We start from the raw sequence: 18,738 nt of genomic DNA, 5'->3' as shown, positions 1-18,738 counted from the left end.
TGATTCCATTTTTCTCTACCATAAAAAGTTCCCCGTGCCATTGGCCGTAACACATCTCCAAAGCATGATTGATCCACCTCCATGTTTAATGGTTAGTGAGATGTTCTTTTCCTGAAATTCTATGTACAAGAAAAGTTGTCTCCAGCGACTACAGGAAATATAATTCTTAAAACTTGACGTTTATTTGATCATCATATTAAAAAGCACAGATATGCAGATATGGGCAATCACAGTGCAAGGAAAATCCTACATATTTCAACCTACACGGTCTTAATCATGGAATTCCATACCACCGGGACGAGGGTGGCTCCGTGCGCCGATGACCAGCCAAGGAACATGGACATAACGGGGTGAGCTGAACTTTTTCCTTCTTATATTTTCCTGAAATTCTTTGCCCTTTTTTCTCAAGCATACCTTTGATCATTATGGCCAAAAAGTTCTATTTTAACCTCATCCGTCTACAGGACTAGTTTCTAAAATGCACCAAGCTTGTTTAGATGTTCTTTTGCATACTTCTGAATTTTATGGTTAGGACGCAAAAGAGGTTTTCTTCTCATGACTCTTCCATGAAAGCCATATTTGTGCAGGTGTCTCTGAATAGTAGAGCAATGTATCACAACTCCAGTCTACTTAATCTTTTTGAAGGTCTTTTGCAGTCAAGCAGGGGTTCTGGTTTGCCTCCCTAGCAATCCAATGAGTAACTCTAACTGAAATTTTGCTTGGTCTTCCAGACCTTATCTTGACCTCTGCTGTTCCTGTTAACTGTCATTTCTAAATTACATTTCAAATTTAGGAAAGGTCAACTTTAAAACGCTTTGCTATCTTCTTAAAGCCTTCTCCTGCTTTGTGGGCCTCCACCATTTTCAATTTCAGAGTGCTAGTCAACTACTTAGAAGAGACCATCACTGTTATGATTGAGTCACCGTAGGAGGCAAAAACAGAAATGCTAGCTAAGTCCAGAAAACCAGAGAGGTTGGCAGATATCGGATTGCAGACCCCTGAACCTATCAACACAACTAGCAGTAGCCGTGGTGGGTTCCTACGATGCCCTAGACCCCTCGATCACAGCCGGAGAATTAAATAGCCTAAAGACAGAAAGGGAAATCTAAACTGCCCCAGAGCAGACCCCAAAGCAAAAGGCAGCCCCCCACATATAATGACGGTGAAGCAAGAAGAAAGAACACAACACAGACAGAAAGATAGACTGAGCAAAGACGGGGCCCAAGCTAACTAGATAGGAAAGGACAGGAAGGCTGTTGTCTGCAATCCGTGAAAAACCCTATGAAAATAAGAGCCAACAGACTGACAGTGAAAAAGGCCCTGAAGATGCTAGGCTTCAAAAAGACTATGTCAGTACTCAGGAATATTCTGAAGACAGAGCAACCGGCAAAAGGAGAATCAGCTCACCCCAGCAGGGAATGGCAGAATCCAGAAAAGCAAGGCAAACAAAAACAAAACACAAATGCTAAAAGGCAAAGCAGAAAACTTAGCTTTAGAGGAGCAGGAATCAGACTGGTTTCCTAGAAGTCCACAGAGAAATCACCCGCAGGGCAGAAGGGCGTCGGCAGCCTTATATCCAGTCCGTGACTCCACTCAGCCAGTCATCATCATTAGATTCAGGCGCCTGATAATCAGGCTCATTACCTTCCTTTACCAGAATAGGGAGTTCACCAGACCTCAGTGACGAAGGGGAAAATGAACTCACAACACATCGCCACTCTTTTTTGGCACAAGGTTAGAGGAGGCTGGGTTTTTATAAATCTGGGAAATTTGCATCACCTGGCCTTTCCTAACAATGATAATGAACATGCCATAACCCTAACAGGCTAATTAAGGTCTGAAAACTTGGTCAAGGTTATCTGAGCACACAAATCTCCAAGGGTGTTCAAATGTTTCTGTCAGCCCATTTTCCTTTTTTATAACTTTTAAAATGTAAAAGTTGAAAATCTATATTTTTTTTGCCTAAAATACAAAGGAATTGTGTCATCTTTAACTTTAGGCCTTTTAGAGCTCATTTAATCTTCAACTTGCTTAACTGTTCACAATAACAATAATTTGGAGAAGGGGTGCCCAAACTTTGACATGCCACTGTATGTGAAGTAGCAGCAGGGTTATTTTATTTTTTCTATTTTTTTAGGAGCTGAGTTTTCAGGTTGCTTTTTTAGGTTTGGATAGTTGGAAATAGTCTGATCTGTTGGGGTAGTGTTCTTCAGAACATGGGGGGTCGCAGAAGATTGATATTGTGTATGATTATGTAAGAAACTACATGTTGGCTGTTATTATTTTGATGGTAGTTTACTTTTCAAAAGAGGTGGAAGTGTGGATGAGAAGCCACAGAGAAGGATGTTGCAGTTGTTTTGGGAGAAGATAATGACAATTTGTATCAGCATTTTTTTATTTGGTTGGAAAGAAATGATTCTAGATATGTCTTATTGTGAGGTTTGTGGAACAAATAAGAGCTATATGGACTTGGATATCTGTTTTGAAGAAAAGAAGTGGAGGTTATCCTGAGGCAGGAGACTTGTGTTGCTGTTGAAAGTGTGAACATAGTTCTGGTAGATGAGTTGGATTAGGTGAGGGAAGATGGCGGATTTGGTTTTCAATTGTCAAAGTTCTTGCACATTCGTGTCCCCACCAGAATTCTTGGTCCTCAGGGGTGAGATGATGCTGAACTTGAAGTTTGATGTATGCCAGCTTTACAACATTGACAAACTGATACATCGGCTCCAGAAAGTGACGTTTCTCCAAAAGTGATCCTGCATTAAAAAAAAGTGCCAGTCAGTGAAACCCTCTAATAGCATAAAATGGAAATGTTCTGCCCTCTAGTGATAGAAGAGTACAATTCATACACCGTATAATTGTTAAGATAATATGGATTCTAATAATAAAGTTGCTGCAGAGAAATCAGTTCATTTTCCCCAGAAACTATAACTAATCACTTTGTGAGGTGTAATGTGAAGCTCCAGGGTTCCCAAGCAAAATCTGTAAAAGAGCCTCTCCTGAACTATGTGTCCTTTATTTTGGATCTCAGGTGTGACTGCTTCCTCTGCACCCCCCTGTAGCTTTTTTACCTGATCACTAAGTTAATCACTCACAATTGTGCCAGTGAACACACAATTCTTGAAATTTGGGGACATAGTTAGCAATACTGTCTAATTTGTCATAGTGATTGGAGATGAGCGAATCTTGAAATTCTAATTTGATGACTGCACTGAAATTTCCTATAAAATTCCATTTGCGGTGAATAAATTCACACAAATCTCAATACTGGAAAACTTATAGTTGCTTGGAAAATACCCACCAGGGAGAAGAGAGAGGACCCTGCTGACCATAAGAGCTTACACTCTACAGGACAGAGAAAGAGGAGCCCGTCGATCATAAGAGCTAACACTCTGCAGGACAATGAGAAGAGCCAGCTAATCATATGAGTTTACACTCTACAGAAGAGAGCGAGAACCCTGCTGACCATAAGAGCGTACACTCAATAGGACAGAGAGAGAGGAACCCGCTGATTATAAGAGTTCACGCTCTATAACAGAGAGATGATCAAGCTGACCAGTAGAGTAGCTACCAGGGGGGTAGAGGGTCACACCCTAGTTTCACACTCTAAGGTGCCCAAACGGAGCTACCCTACTTTTAAATGTATCAGCATATGTAGCACACTGATACAGTTAAACTTTGCAACAGAGCGGGGAAACATGATCTCGCTGCACTGCCACAAACCACAAAGTCGGTATGGGGCCCGTACCCGTGGTGGTGGGGACCCTGCAGCCCCGCCCGTCATTGCAAGTTCAACTGGATCCTGGATGCCGATACAGTTGAAAGCACTGATGAAAGCCCCATCATTCTTTCTCAGCATCTGACATCTCAGTACAGTGGGCGTAGTGAATTCACTATATCGCTCCCACTAAGTTGAGATGTGTGGTGCTTCAGAAAAATGCTCACTGCAGAAACTGGAGCATCAGAGGAAGAAGGAGAAGTTAGTATTTTTTTTTTTTTTTTTTTTTTAAATAAGTGTGAAAATTGTGGTGGCTAGAATAATGTATGGACTACTATGGGGTGCATTATACTATATGGAGGACTTTGGGGAATTCATTATACTATATGGAGGACTTTGGGAAGTGCATTATACTATATGGAGGATTATGAAGAGTGCATTATACTATAGGAGAACTATTGGATGCATTATTCTATATAGAGGACTATGGGAAGTGTATTATACTGTATGGAGGACTATGAAGCGTTCATTATATAGATGACTATGGAAAGTGCATTATAAAATATGGAGGACTATTGGATGTGCATTATGCTATATAAAGGACTGTGGTTAGTGCATTATATTATGTGGAGGACTATGGGGTGCATTATATTATATGTAGAACTATGAGGGAGTGCAATATACTATATGGAGGACAATAGGGAGTGCATTATACTATATGGAGGAGTATGAGGAGTGCATTATACTGTATGGTAGGACTATGGGGAGTGCATTATACTATATGGAGGACTATGGAAGTGTAATATACTATATAGATGACTATGGGGAGTGTATTATGCCATATGGAGGACTATGGAGAGTGCATTATACTATATGGAGGACTATGGGGAGTGCATTATACTATATGGAGGTCTATGGGAATGCAGAATACTATATGGATGACTATGGGGAGTGTATTATGCCATATGGAGGACTATGGAGAGTGCATTATACTATATGGAGAATTATAAGGAGTGCATTATACTATATGGAGGACTATGGGGAATGCATTATACTGTATGGAAGACTATGGGGAGTGCATTATACTATATAGTAACATAGTAACATAGTTATTAAGGTTGTAGGAAGACTTTAAGTTCATCTAGTTCAACCCATATCCTATCCTAACTTGCCCTAGCATGTTGATCCAGAGGAAGGCAAAAAAAACCCATGTGGCAAACAGTAAGCTTCACATTGGGGAAAAAAATTCCTTCCCGACTCCACATACGGCAATCAGACTAGCTCCCTGGATCAATGCAATATTAAGGAAACTAGTGTAAATACCCTGTAATATTATACTTTTCAAGAAAGGCATCCAGACCCTTCTTAAATTTTAGCAGGGAATCACTCATTACAACATCATATGGCACAGAGTTCCATAGTCTCACTGCTCTTACAGTAAGGAATCTGCGTCTGAGATTATGCTTAAACCTTCTTTCCTCCAGACGTAGAGGATGCCCCCAATGTCCCCTTGTCCCCGTCACAGTTCTAAGAGTAAAAGGATCATTAGAAAGGTCTTTGTACTGTCCCCGCATATATTTATACATTGTAATAAGATCACCCCTAAGCCTTCGATTTTCCAAACTAAATAACCCCAAGTGTAATAACCTGTCTTCGTATTGCAGACCGCCCAGTTCCCTAATAACCTTGGTCGCTCTTCTCTGCACCCGCTCCAGTTCAGCTATGTCTTTCTTATACACCGGAGACCAGAACTGTACACAGTATTCTAAGTGTGGTCGCACTAGTGACTTATATAGAGGTAAAATTATGTTCTCCTCATGAGCATCTATGCCTCTTCTAATGCATCCCATTATTTAATTTGCCTTTGCAGCAGCTGCCTGACACTGGCCACTAAATGTGAGTTTGTCATCCACCCATACACCCAGGTCTTTTTCAGTGACAGTTTTGCCCAGTGTTTTACAATTAAGCACATAATTATACATCTTGTTTGTTCTAGCCAAGTGCATAACCTTACATTTATCCCCATTAAAGCTCATTTGCCATTTATCAGCCCAAGCTTCTAGTTTACATAAATCCTCCTGTAATATAAAATTAATCTTTCCGCTTTGAGCGCTTCTCAAGATGGTCAGCTGTCGTGCGGGCCGTAGCTCGTCTTATTCACATCACCCAGTCCTATGTCGGTAACAAGACATCAGAGTGTTGTGGCTGGCTTATGTGTAGCGGACACCCTACTGTTGCTGATATCAGACATGCCGAGCAATTCATCATCCAATGTGTGCAACAAGAAGAATATGGTCATGAGATTGACAGAATCACAAGGGGTACTAGCCTGTCTAAGAACAGTTCTCTGTTTGAATTGGACCCAGTGATCGATCATCACGGATTGCTGAAGGAGGACATCACATGAAAGTCGTTGTTTATGGACACAGCTCACGGCAGGGAGCCTACCGCCATGTATTCCTCCAGCTGTGTTGGAACATTCTAACATTGAACTTTCTCCAGCAGATTATTGGGTTGGTGGAAGTGTTTGCACGTTGCAGCTTCCCCAATCTGAAGATGGGTTTACGCTTGGACTCGGTGTATTCCGCTGTTGAGGACTTCATGCCTCCAACTGCAGATTGGACCATGCCAATTGGACTACAACTGTTGTTATTGTTATTACCTGCATGCTTGTTTTCCTTTTGTTTTTCAGGTCTACAGTGACATCTCCAGAGGACATCATAAAAATTATGAAATCTATAGATTTCAGACAGGGAGTGTTATGTCCCATGAATGAAACATTTTACAGACTGTCCTGTGCATTTTACATGCTGTATTGCAGTCTCTCATATTGTTTTATTGTTGCTATGTGTTCCTGTGTTTTGCATAGCTGAAATCCTCCCTTTCCATCAAGTTTGTCCCTTCTGTCTCCCTGTCTCCCTCTTCTGGGTGTGATGTCACTTCCTTCTCTTCCCCCTGTGTCTCAGTCTCCATCTTGGCTTCATTAGAGGCACATGTGCTTTCAGCCTGTCTGAAGAAAGTCTTTTTTACCTGCTGCTGTTTGTATGCATTCAACAACAATTCTTAAAGGAATCAAAGTCTCTTCTAGATTCTTCATAACATGTGTGGCGGCAGCTGAGTTAAGCTATCTGCGACCGTCGCCAATTGTAAGTAAGGTGAAAAGATCCAGCATCTCACAGAGCCATATTTGCAGCCACAGGCCCCGGGGACAGAATACTACTCCATCATGTTATAATGTACATACCATAAGGGAACACAGTTTATTCTGGTAATACTTCAATTTTGACTTTCTTTTGAAAGCCAGAAAAAAAATCCCATATTTTGCTTTTACAGGGAGAATTATCTGTCTTCTTGATGCTAACAATAAACTTGTCAGTCCACACACAATGGAGGATGTAGTTTAGAATTGGTGTCCTGTTGTGAATTCGCTTTCTGGCCTACCTCTGGTTACTAGTGAAGGTAGTGGAGCTGGTTGTATTGACAGAGGGGTCGCGAGTTCTCTATCCGGGCTCCCTCTGGTGGTTACTGGAGGTAATGGAGCTGATCTAATTAACAGAGGCCTGCCACCTGATAATGAGGAGGATGACTGGAGATCTGGAGTTTCTGACTGGATTTAAGACAGCCGACTCCCTCTATCCCTGCTGGTGATTTTTTCCTGCCTCCTGAGGTCTTAGTTTCCAGCTTAGTCTCTGCATGCTCAGCTAAGTGTTCTTTTGCTATTGTTCACATTGGATCTGGTTTTGTCTATTTCAGTTTTGTGTGTTCAGCCAGCTCTGGCTGGGGCTGTGCTGAATTTCCATCCTTATGTTACTGCTTGTGCCAGTTTGTTTTTGTCCCTTATTAGATTGGCCTCTTTTTGCTCTGCTTTCAGAATATACCAGAGTGCTGATATAGTGGCCGAAGTCTAGTGACTTCAGTATTTTTCTATCAGACGTGTTGGGCATTTTTTGCAGGTTTTTTTGCGTGATTGCAGACAGAGTCTTTCCTTTCCTGTCCTGTCTAGTTAGTGTGGGCCCCATCATTTGCTCAGTCTATTTTCCTACCTGCGTTTGTGTTTTCATCTTGTCATACCGACAATATATGTTTGGGGCTATCTATTCCTTTGGGGTCTGCTCTGGGGCAGTTTAGATTTCCCCTTTCTTGCTTTAGGCTTATTTAGTTCTCCGGCTGTGTCGAAGCATCTAGGATCATCGTAGGTGTGCTCCACGGCTACTGCAAGTAGTGTGGATAGGATCAGGAGTCTGCAATCCGCTTAGTTACCAACCTCTCTGGTTTTCTGTGGCTTAGCTTGGTCTTGCTTTCCTCCTCGGTGACCCAATCATAACAGTGTCCCCACTGATTACTTTTCTGCCCCCTCTATGCGACAGATGATCATTATAGCCAGCTTCGTTGTCGCCATCAATTTCACACTGATCGTGAGACTCATTCCCTGCCTGGGCCTGGGATAACTCAATGTCCCCCTCCACATCCACCTGCTACCCCTTCTTTTCCCACTCAACATGCTGCATGCAACATTGTCCTTGAGGGTCCCTAACAGTTATTACTAGAAAGACACAAAAATAGACACAGTGGGCTAATATGAGAATGTGTCCACATTGTATATTAGAGTTGTTTTGTCTTATAGCTTTGCAATGAACAATCAGACATTTATATAATGTTTATATAATGTTGTCATCCATATTAATGATCTCTGTATAATTCCCTCCCCCAACCACTGATTGGCAGCTTTCTGGCTAAGCACAATGTAACAGAAAGCTGCCAATCATTGGTAAGGGGCAGGGTTGGGCCGGAGTCACACTACCGTAGAATACGGACGAGTGTTATGCGAGAAAACATCGCATAGCACTTGGACCAGTGTTAATCTGTGGGGCAGCTCATATCATCGTTTATTTTCTCTGGTGTATTTGGCATGCATGTACTATCACAGCATGCTGCAATTGGCACCGAAACTCGACCAAGGCTCGCCAATGCAAGCCTATGGGTGCGAGAAAAAAAATCGCACCGCATTCGGACCATGCGAGTGCTGTCTGATTTTTACACACCAGTGTCCTTTGAAAAGTTGGCAATTCATGTGCTTCATACAACATCAGACTGACAGGTTAGAATAGAATATATAGAATAGATTTATACATACAGAATACATAGATACAGTCAGTACGGAAAGTATTCAGACCCCTTTAAATTTTTCACTCTTTGTTTCATTGCAGCCATTTGGTAAATTCAAAAAAGTTCTTTTATTTCTCATTAATGTACACTCTGTGTTAGGGACGGCAGAACGCACTAAATAATAAATAATAATAAGGGCGTTCGCCACCCGGGGTCCACCGTGCAGAAGATGTTATATTGCTGCTATGTAATGGCAGACACATTATATGGCGGTATAACGCACACGGGTTGAACGTCACCCGGAGTGCGCTGGGTGGTCTCTGTTCCTTCACAAAGACGCCGAGGCGTTAAATACAAAGGCTGAGCCTGTTGACGTCACAGGACTCAGTGGAATGCACGCACGGTTTATGGTCACAGGAATTGGCCCAAGACAGAGTCGCGAACGCCAAGAAGAGCTGCTGACTGCAGCGCGGCGACAGACACTGCCGCTATATGACAATGCCCGGTAGCAGGTGCACTGTCGGACGCTAGCACTGTGGAGGATGCGTATTGTGGCCTGTAGCTTGCCACTGACTGGCGCTGACTCTATCACTAGTTCCCTATACACACTCGTAAAATCAGAGGGAGGGGGATCTTAATGAGTCATTTGCAAGTCCATACATCCATCATCATTCACACAGTTAGCAACTAGAGTCTATACTAGCGTATGGCCGAGCGGCCATGTAAACCTTTTATAGCCAGGACCTTCTGGTAGCTTCCAGATCCCTGAGATGGACCAATCAGATCTGGAGAAGGACCTGTGCATGTGACTCCCGATCTCCAATGGGAGATCGTCTCGTGAGCATGCTCAGTGAAGCGACGGAAGGATTTAGCCTCTGGAGCGGATTGCTGCTGAGCAGCCTGCATTGCTCTTGCTGACTCAAAGGTGGCAGCAACAGCCAGACCCACAGAGCAGGTGTGGGCAGAGAGTAGGGAATGATGGGGCTGCTGAGCAAGCTCCTCTGCGGTTGATGGAGAATGGGAGACTGCAGAATGTGAGGCTCTGGATTCCTGTTGTGCTGCTGCAGAAACCCGATGCCTAACACTCTGCACCCCATCTTGACTGAAAAATACAGAAATGTAGAAATTTTTGCAAGTTTATTAAAAAAGAAAAACTGAAATATCACATGGTCATAAGTATTCAGACCCTTTGCTCAGGCACTCATATTTAAGTCACATGCGGTCCGTTTCCTTAGGATCCTCTTTGAGATGGTTCTACTCCTTCATTGGAGTCCAGCTGTGTTTAATTAAACTGATAGGACTTGATTTGTAAAGGCACACACCTGTCTATATAAGACCTCACAGCTCACAGTGCATGTCAGACCAAATGAGAATCATGAGGTAAAAGGAACTGGCCAACGAGCTCAGAGAAAGAATTGTAACATAGTAACATAGGAATTAAGGTTGAAGGAAGACTTTAAGTCCATCTAGTTCAACCCATATCCTATCCTAACTTGCCCTAACATGTTGATCCAGAAGAAGGCAAAAAAAAACCCATGTGGCAAACAGTAAGCTTCACTTGGGGAAAAAAATTCCTTCCCGCCTCCACATACGGCAATCAGACTAGCTCCCTGGATCAACGCAATATCAAGGAAACTAGTGTATATGACCTGTAATAATATAATTTTCAAGAAAGGCATCCAGACCCTTCTTAAATTTTTGTAGTGAATTACTCATTACAACATCATATGGCAGAGAGTTCCATAGTCTCACTGCTCTTACAGTAAAGAATCCACGTCTGTGATTATGCTTAAACCTTCTTTCCTCCAGACGTAGAGGATGCCCCCTTGTCCCCTTGTCCCCGTCACAGGTCTAAGAGTAAAAAGATCATTAGAAAGGTCTTTGTACTGTCCCCGCATATATTTATACATTGTAATAAGATCACCCCTAAGCCTTCGATTTTCCAAACTAAATAACCCCAAGTGTATTAACCTGTCTTGGTATTGCAGACCACCAATTGCTCTAATAACCTTGGTCGCTCTTCTCTGCACCCGCTCCAGTTCAGCTATGTCTTTCTTATACACCGGAGACCAGAACTGTACGCAGTATTCTAAGTCTGGTCGCACTAGTGACTTGTATAGAGGTAAAATTATGTTCTCCTCATGAGCATCTATGTCTCTTTTAATGCATCCCATTATTTTATTTGCCTTTGCAGCAGCTGCCTGACACTGGCCTCTAAATGTGAGTTTGTCGTCCACCCATACACCCAGGTCTTTTTCAGTGACAGTTTTACCCAGTGTTTTACAATTAAGAACATAATTATACATCTTGTTTGTTCTACCCAAGTGCATGACCTTACATTTATCCCCATTAAAGCTCATTTGCCATTTATCTGCCCAAGCTTCTAGTTTACATAAATCCTCCTGTAATATAAAATTGTCCTCCTCTGTATTGATTACCCTGCAGAGTTTAGTGTCATCTGCAAATATTGAAATTCTACTGTGGCAAGGCACACATCTGGCCAAGGTTACAAAAGAATGCAGATGCCACTATAGCTGCTGACTAACGTGGAATGTCGAGCACGTGCACCGAGGCGTGCAGAGCAACCAGTGGACACTGATGTTAGTCTCAGACTCTACCTACGCCTAAGCCTGGGCGCTTAACAGGCTAGGCTGCACAACACATGCGTACCAAGGGTAGGGGTTTCAAATGAGTCAGTCACCAGAGACATTCATACATGCGTACAACACTCACTCCTCATAGTCTGGTAATGCAGTCTATACTAGTGCATGGCCGAGCGGCCATGTGAACCTTTTATAGCCGCGTTCTTCTCGGACCTTCCTGACCTTTCTGATGGTCCAATTGGAGCTGGAGAAGGACCTGAGCATGTGACCTCCAATTTCCAATGAGAGATCGTCCCACGGGCATGCTCAGTGGACTGAAAGGAGGACTTAGTCCCTGGAGTAGCTCAATGTTGACCAGCATGCGTTGCTATAGCTGGACCAGAGGTGGCAGCAGCAACCAAACCTACAGAGCTGGTCTAGGCAGAGCGTCGGGACCGACGAGTCTGCTGAGCAGCCTCCTCTGCGGCTGGAGAGGAATGGGAGACTGCCGGAAGCAAGGCTCGGGATTCCCGCTATGCAGCGACAGGAACCCGACACCTAATGTGGCGCCCCTGAGGCTTCAGTCACCACAGAGGTACTGCAACTTCTCCTAAGGTGTAGTGCCCCACCATCCAGGTAAGGTGGGAACTCCTGACCACATTCCACGCCTGCATTCCACACACAGGATAGTACAGTGGGGCCACCTAACAGCTTCAGGCTGGGGGTTAGCAGAGCACCCCTCGTGGAACCCTGCTTCGTAACATGAGATGTGCTGGGAGGCGGGTGGAGTGAGATGATATAAAAGAGTGGGAAGAGAGAGAGTTAGGAGTTGGCTAGTTGGAGAGAGAGAGAGAGAAGAGAGAAGATGGGTGTCTGAATGACGTGCTGCAGCAGGTCCCAGTGATCTGGGCTGCTGGCATGAGAAAGACCAGAGAAAGAGACTGATAAGATTGATAACCTAACCTTCCATAACAGAGATAGAACAGATTGGAGCGAAGGAGAATAGAAGGATGGTGAGAAGCTGGTTGAAGAAAGATAGAGAACCCTTCCAGTCCAGAGCGCAAAGGCCGGGGCCCGGTCCCAGAGGTTGATTGGATCTTTATGTCTGGCAACAGACACCGGAGGAGTAGTGAGCCGCTAACGCCTTGCTCCCATCATAGACTTGGGACACAACAGCAACTGAATAGAGAGCCGGGATGCAGTGAGGAGTCCCTGAAGCAGGCTACAGCTGTCTGTCATACAAGTAGAGACTAGGAACACCTAGAGAGAGGCATTCCAGGGTAACTAAGTACTGGAGTGCTTCGCACCTAAAGGCGCATTGGAGGAGTCGTTCAGTGAAGGTACATATTGGCGGAGTGTGGAAGGGAGAACCCTATCTGGTCTGGAGGTTGGCTGGAGCCCTGATCTGGAGAACACAGTACGGAGGCAGGCGTGTGTGTGAACTGCAAACAGTGAGTAAAGCCTTGGAACCGCACACCCTGGTGTCCTCCAGTTATTCCAGCACCGCTACACCTGGGTAACAACATCTATACCATTCTGCGCCTCTCCTCATCCATTGCACCTACACTGCCCTGGGACTACAGCTCAACCTGTGGGGAGCTACACCATCTTTGCTGCACCACACCATCAGTCCCAGTGGATCTGCATGCAGCGTTGGCTCAACATCTCACTTGCCAAACACCACAGGTGGCGTCACAAACTATCCAAATAAACTTTAACACCACTAACATCACAGCCATTGATATTGGGCGCCCAGGACCACGGACCGGGTCACCGCTGCTGTGACACGCATCCCCCTGACACCGGCCCGGTACCGAGTACCCCGCTGCCCTGGGTGTGTGAGGGTGACCCACTAACATCGTGGGAGAAGAGCCTTAGTGAGAGAGGTAAAGAAGAACCCCAAGATCTCTGTGGCTGAGCTCCACAGATGCAGTAGGGAGATGGGAGATAGTTCCACAATGTCAACTACCACTGCAGCCCTCCACCAGTTGGGCCTTTATGGCAAAGTGGCCTGACGGAAGCCTCACCTCAGTGCCTGACATATGAAAGCCTGCATAGAGTTTGCTAAAAACACATGAGGGACTCCTAGACTATGAGAAATAAGATTCTCTAGTCTGATGAGATGAAGACAGAACTTGGTGATAATTCTAAGCGGTATGTGTGGAGAAAACCAGGCACCGCTCAACACCTGCCCAATACAATCCCAACAGTGAAACATGGTGGTGGCAGCATCATGCTATGGGAGTGTTTTTCAGCTGCCGGGACAGAACGACTGTTTGCAATTGAAGGAAACATGAATGCTGCCAAGTACAGAGATATCCTGGATGAAAACCTCTTCCAGAGTGCTCTGGACCTCAGACTTGGCCGAAGGTTCACCTTCCAACAAGACAATGACCCTAAGCAAACAGCTAAAATAACAAAGGAGTGGCTTCAGAACAACTCTGTGACCATTCTTGACTGGCCCAGCCAGGATCCTGATGTATCGCCCAGAGCGGGGTACTCAGGTCGCCGGGCAGAGTTGGATTCAGGGGGTTACGGGAATGGCAGCCGTGCCCAATGCCTGTGCTCCGGGGACAGTGAAATAGGGATTAAAAATAAAAAGATAAAAAGGAAAAAAAAATTAAAAAGAAGAGTTTGTGACACCAGTTGGAGTGTTCGGCTGAAAGAAGGCCGACACTGCAGATGATCCCTGGGGGGTAGGTGATGATGGCAGTGCTTTTTTTGAACCCCCTCCAACTAGGGCTGGCCTCTATAGATAGTGATAGAGGTAGATGGTGCAGAGTAATAAGGCAGGAGACAAGGAAAGTCATTTTATCATTTACTGAAGTCCAGATGCAGTTTCAGAGGATGGAATACAACTCTCTCCAGGTATACAGTCTGCTCTGCACGATGGGAGTTATCTCTATCTGCTGTGATTCAGTATAAACTCCCTGCTGTTCTAATCCCTTCAGGGACAAAGGTTTCCTGGAGTCTGAAACTTCCAGTACAGCCAGGTACTCACTGTGTTTTCTCCCCCGGCAACTTGCAGCGTGAATCCTATGTGAAGCACGTTTTTGTTCTTGCACAATCCCTCATTGATTCTCTGATGCTATGGAGCTCCTGGGAAAACATTTCACTGCTGGTTATACAAACCACACAGCTTCTCAGCTTACCACCCAACTCTGGAAGCCTGGATGGCCTAGGACCTGATCTTTCTCAGCACTGTCCCTGGAGAGAGTACATGTCTTTCCTCCATGAACATTCTCCATTTTCTTTTCACACACAGTCTTTCCTCACAGACTAACTAAGCCCTTCCCCTCCCAGTTAGGGTATCTCTGCAAAGCTCTAAGCTTCACGAAAAGTAAGGGAGTGGGGTACATTGTGTGTGCAGTTATCTTCAGCAGAGAAAGCATAACTCCCATCATTTACAATACAAATAGTACATATTTGAACATTTTGTGGCGGCACAAACACAGGGCGCCACACTGACCTAAACACAATTGAGCATCTCTGTTGAGACCTGAAAATGGCTGTCCACCAATGTTCACCATCCAGCCTGATGGAACTGGAGAGGATCTGCAAGGAAGAATGGCAGAGGATCCCTAAATCCAGGTGTGAAAAACTTGTTGCATCATTCCCAAAAAGACTCATAGCTGTACTAACTCAAATGAGTGCTTCTACTCAATACTGAGCAAAGGGTCGGAATAATTATGACCATGTGATATTTCAGTTTTTGTTTTGTAATAAATTTGCAAAAAATTCTACATTTCTGCTTTTTTCAGTTAAGATGGGGTGCAGAGTTTACATTGATGAGAAAAAAAAGAACTTTTTGAATTTACCAAATGGCTGCAATGAAACAAACAATGAAAAATTTAAAGGGGTCATAATACTTTGCGTACCCACTGTATAAAGATGTCGATGACACATATATATATATATATATATATATATTACATAGATAGAAGAAAAGCCGGCAATTCATCTGCCGTGTTCTGTAAAATCACTGCAGTAGTCGACAGGATAGAAGAGATGGATTACGCACAGTAAATACACATAGAATATGTAGATATATAGATGTCAGTGACAAAAACAATTAGTTCAGTATGTGTGAAACTTACTGTACATGTATTTAATAAAAGATTATTTTTCTGGAAAAAAAAATGGTGTGAGCTCCCGCGCAATTTTCGTAACCAGCAGAGGGAAAGCCAACGGCTGGGAGCAAATGTTTATAGCCTGTGAAGAGGGTAATACCCATGGAGCTTCCCAGGCTATTAATATCAGCTCACAACTGTATATGTAGCCTTTAATGGCTATTAAAATGGGGACCCCCAAAAAAAGATGGGGGGGTCCCCATATAATTAATAACCAGCAAAGGCTATGCAGACAGCTGCAGGCTGATATTATGGCTCTTCCCATTTGCCCTGTTGTGGTGGCAAGTGGAGAGGTAGTTGGGGGGACTGATGTCACAATTGTATTGTCATGTGACATCAAGCCCTGAGGTTAATAATGGAGAAGCGTCAATAAGACGCCACCATTACTAATCACATAGTCACATTGTAAGAAAACACAGACTCCCAGAAAAAAGTCCTTTAATTGAAAGAATGACACAGACTTCTTTAATATTCTTAATTAATACATACTTATGACCTCGCTCATTCCCCCAATGCCCTCGTCAACTGCAAAAGAGTTAAAAGAAACAAACAACAGTATTCCTCACCTTTCCGCAGAGATGCTTTTAATCCATTAGTCCCACGACGGGTCCAGCTCTGCTAAATCTAGATGGCGGACTGCATAGATGCATGATGCGTCCAGACAGCCTGTAATTCAGAAGACACTGAGCACCGTGTCTCCCTGTGAATTGCTATTTCCTGTTTGAGTGAATAAATACTGTAGGAACAAGTAAAGCGCAATAGGGTCTTATCTGGGTTGACAAAGAAGAATTAAAAAAGATACACTCACCCTTTCCAGGAGAGAATAAAGCATGTAAGATCCGAGGTCAGTTTGCTCCACGTCCAAAGGTCAGAGACCGCCAAAGTATCAACTTCTTATGGAACTAGTTTATGGACTTTAGTGCGCTGCTCGACCAAATAATAGATCCAGGTTATGTTGAAAGATTAACCATTTATTTCCCAACGCGTTTCGAAGTATACATTTACTTCTTCCTCAGGGGATGACATATATGAACGGATAGAGCTGCTTCAGATTATATACATTCAGGATTTGAAAAAGTCAAAGTTCAAACATAGGAAATAACATAATAATCAATCTTTGCTTACTAAAATAAATCATTCTTTTAATTAATCTACAGAAAAAAGATTTTATGTCTTCGTTCCTTTATGTCTTTTTTCTGTAGATTAATTAAAAGAATGATTTATTTTAGTAAGCAAAGATTGATTATTATGTTATTTCCTATGTTTGAACTTTGACTTCTTTGCCGCCTAACGTGACCATTGGTGCCAATTTTCAAATCCTGAATGTATATAATCTGAAGCAGCTCTATCCGTTCATATATGTCATCCCCTGAGGAAGAAGTAAATGTATACTTCGAAACGCGATGGGAAATAAATGGTTAATCTTTCAACATAACCTGGATCTATTATTTGGTCGAGCAGCGCACTAAAGTCCATAAACTAGTTCCATAAGAAGTTGATTTCCTGTTTGAGGGCATCACGAGCGAGAGAAAGTTCACCTGCTTGTCTCAGTGCCGTCAGACAGGTCTCCATGTAACCACTGTGTAGTAACAACAGGTACGCAGGATGCAGTGACGAGACGCGAGACAGATTTGTACTTTGGACCGTAACTTTTATAAATGGAAGCCGCTAGGGCTATCCTAAGCAACCAAAACAAAGTAACAGCAATTGTCCTCGCAGGGACTCAGCACAAACAAGCACTATTAAGGAGAACACGACTACCCCCGGCAAAGGCCGGTTACTATAGGGCCGCGGTATGGCCGACTACGGGTCCTTAGTTTCTATAGTTTCACTTATCCGTCCTGACGTCCCTCGACGTCTCGGTTGATGTAGCTTCGGCGTCGCAGCCGCTGGGCCCAGCTGCTAAGGATCTGGTGCAGTCTTCGGGCACACCGACGCCCAGGAGGGGTGGAGGCACTACAGGCCCCGGGCGAATCCTTTGATGAGGCAACCCCCTATTAAAAGGCAGCGGGGTTCTGCCGGTTAGCGGATTAAGGGAGACCCCAGCCCCTGAGCAGGGGTGAGTCGCAGTAATGTGGAGTGGCGGTTGGTAGGCCATGCGCATGGCCTGGGGCTGTGCAGAGGGTTTCTCTGTTAGCGAGGAGCAGGCGCCAACTACTGACTGCAGCGGGGTCATGGCTGCTGCGGGCGGTAATGGACAGGCCGCAGTCACGGACTGGAGTGGAGCGGCAACGTCTGTGGGCGGCAGCGGGCAGGCCGCAACCGCGGGCTGGAGTGGGGCAGCAGCGGACAGGTCGCAACGGGCTGGAGTACAGTGGAAACGCGGTCACAGACGACAGTGGGCAGGCCGCGACTCCGGACTGGAGAGAAGCGGCAGTCTCCTCTTGGTAAGCTCGGCGCCTCCTAGCAGCAGGCCACTGTAAGTCTCCCCTCTGCTGCTGGCCTCCTCTCTGGTCACTGTTTGTGGCTCCGGCCCTCTGACGCTCCCACAGTCTCCTGCTTCCCTGCCCCTGTTATACTCGCCCCTCCCCCTGCTGTTCTGTCCCTCTCAGCTGTCCACCTTCCTCCTCGGTTTCTCCTCCGTCCCCCGGGTACAATTCCCTTAGGAACCTAGATGGCGGTCCCCGGCCGGACACTCTGCGGGGGACCTCCTTCCCTCACTCCCCCATCCTGTATGCTCATCAGTCCTCGGGCAAGGGTCTTAGAAGGCTTGGGTTAGCCTGAGGAGATGTCAATTTTTGTTGCCATATGAACTGGTCCTGTTCGTATCGTTCGGGGGGTTTGCCAGCTGTTGACCACTCGGAGCGTCTAAGTTCGACTATGGTGGAGTCTTCCGGGGTGGTTGACGGTGGTGGGCTAGTTGGTTCGGGCAGGCTAATTGAGTCAGTTGAGTTGCCATTGAGTGGAGAGCCCACGGATATCGTGGGGAAGTCTTCTTCGTCGTCCAGGTCCCAGGCCACTGGCAGTGGTTCAGAGCCCTGGGGGGTAGGCTCAGGTTGTACAGGGTCGGTGGAAGTACATGGGCGAAACATATTACGGTGCACAATGTGAGTGGGCAGTGTTCCGTCTTTCTCGGGTCGTATTTCGTATACAGGTTCATCGGGGTTTATGCGGCGTAAGACTCGGTAGGGATTTTCTTCCCAGCGTGGTTCTAATTTGTTGTGGGGGCGTTGGTCTATTACGAGTACCCGGTCTCTGATTT

The sequence above is a fragment of the Dendrobates tinctorius genome, unplaced genomic scaffold (genome assembly GCF_039654945.1).
Source record: "Dendrobates tinctorius isolate UK_male_01 unplaced genomic scaffold, ASM3965494v1 ptg000230l, whole genome shotgun sequence".
In the NCBI taxonomy this organism is placed as follows: domain Eukaryota; kingdom Metazoa; phylum Chordata; class Amphibia; order Anura; family Dendrobatidae; genus Dendrobates; species Dendrobates tinctorius.
Note: the sequence above shows the minus strand (reverse complement) of the source record.